Below are 2,500 nucleotides of genomic sequence, written 5' to 3' on the forward strand. Positions count from 1 at the left end.
GCGGGGCCTCCCCTTGCTTCCAACAACCCAAGAGTCCATAGTATTCGGAGTTCTAGCGGGGCCTCCCCTTGCTTCCAACAACCCAAGAGTCCGTAGTATTCGGAGTTCTAGCGGGACCTCCCCTTGCTTCCAACAACCCAAGAGTCCATAGTATTCGGAGTTCTAGCGGGGCCTCCCCTTGCTTCCAACAACCCAAGAGTCCGTAGTATTCGGAGTTCTAGCGGGGCCTCCCGTTGCTTCCAACAACCCAAGAGTCCATAGTATTCGGAGTTCTCGCGTGGCCTCCCATTGATTCAAACAACCCAAAAGTCCATCTTCTTCGCAGTTCAACATCGCCTCCCTCGTTTCCAACAGGCCCAAAGGTCGTCTTCTTCGCAGATCCACGAAGAGCTCATCACGATTTGCCACATTCCATTTCCCACGGGTTGTCAACAACACTTTCTCACACTTCCCGCAATCGAGTACGTGCATGACATGCCAAAGCACATCTTATTTGCCTTCCATCGCACTCAAGACGACGGGTTGTGGAAGAACGATATTGTTCACAACAAGTTCAAGGACAACGTCTCAATCAAGGGACACAACCGAATTATGTTGACTGGGTCGCTAAAGTAAACCCGAGTTCATATAATGCACCGCATCCAAAAGAACTAGCCACAACACGTGCATCACTGAGATGTTTCACTAGATGGAACACGTGCGTGACATTAGGATCCTCCAACACCTCTTCGTGATGGAAAGATAGAATTCGAAGCAACCACAGAAGTACCGTCTAGTGGGTAGGCAACACAGGGACTGATCAACCAATATCACCCAAGGCAACGGGTGAAAATGGAAGAGATGCATGCTTGACCGTTCGATACGCAAGGCATGGAGCCAGCCAGCAAGTGCATCTCGATTACAACTCACACACCCTCACGTTCGCAAGACACCACACCACAAGACGGTCCACCCCCCACCTACCATGGGCAAGCAAGCAAATGGAAACATCAAGTGACGCAGGGTCAAGCATCGCTAGGCATGAAAATAACTTTCCACAATATCCGAGGGACTAGCTGCCGAGCTAACCAACGATCAGTGACGACCGTGTGTTGGTATTAATAAAGCTCAACAACTATGAAGAGGCTAGTTGTGCCATGATAAACATGCTAACGCACGCACCACGTGAGGGGGGAGGCCTCATCAAGCTCCCTTTAAAACCTGCCAGTGTGGAGCTGGCCGGCTCAAGGAGCACTCCCCCCCTATAAGAGGTTAATATGCAAAAGGCAAAATTGTACAAGTAGATACACTTTTTTTGAGCAGACATAAGTCCATATCTCGGGCTATACTTCGAATTTTGATGCGATTTTTTGCAGTAATTCGTAGAATAATGGTATCTCCTTGCTCACCAAATTTCATAATTTTTCTCGAAGGGGAACTATTTTTTTTATTTTTTTTACTTACCGGGTATGTGTAAAATCGGGAAAAATAGAAAAGCACATGTAGACTTCGAATTTCGACCTCATTTTTTCCAGTCCACCACTAAACAATATCAGGAACCTCCCCACAAAATTTCATTCAGTTTGGCCAAGGTCTTAAATTTGACAAATTTTGGCACCAACCTATCTAGTCGCGGTGCACCGACCAACTTGGCCAAGTGCAAAATGCATCCAATTCAAAACTTTTGTGCACCAACACTTTTACAGTACTCATTTGGGGGCATTTGGAGGCCTTTCCAACCCTCACATCTCAAAAACCACGAATTTCATTTTTTCACAAATCTCCCCACCAAGCCATCTAGCTATGCCGTGGTGCACCGCCAACCTTGGCCATGTGCAAAACCCTCCGAACTCAAAACTTTCGTGCACCAAGAATTTCATGGTATTCATTTGGGGGCATTTGGAGGCCATTCCAACCCTCACATCTCAAAAACCACGAATTTCATTTTTTCACAAAACTCCCCACCAAGCCATTTAGCTATGCCGCGGTGCACCGCCAACCTTGGCCATGTGCAAAACCCTCCGAACTCAAAACTTTCGTGCACCAAGAATTTCATGGTATTCATTTGGGGACATTTGGAGGCCATTCCAACCCTCACATCTCAAAAACCACGAATTTCATTTTTTCACAAAACTCCACACAAGCCATCTAGCTATGCCGCGGTGCACCGACCAACTTGGCCATGTGCAAAACCCTCCGAACTCAAAACTTTCGTGCACCAAGAATTTCATGGTATTCATTTGGGGACATTTGGAGGCCATTCCAACCCTCACATCTCAAAAACCACGAATTTCATTTTTTCACAAAACTCCACACAAGCCATCTAGCTATGCCGCGGTGCACCGACCAACTTGGCCATGTGCAAAACCCTCCGAACTCAAAACTTTCGTGCACCAAGAATTTCATGGTATTCATTTGGGGACATTTGGAGGCCATTCCAACCCTCACATCTCAAAAACCACGAATTTCATTTTTTCACAAAACTCCACACAAGCCATCTAGCTATGCCGCGGTGCACCGA

The sequence above is a fragment of the Vigna unguiculata genome, unplaced genomic scaffold (assembly GCF_037176805.1).
Source record: "Vigna unguiculata cultivar grain cowpea cultivar isolate G323 ecotype 2 unplaced genomic scaffold, ASM3717680v1 ptg000097l, whole genome shotgun sequence".
Taxonomy (NCBI): Eukaryota; Viridiplantae; Streptophyta; class Magnoliopsida; order Fabales; family Fabaceae; genus Vigna; species Vigna unguiculata.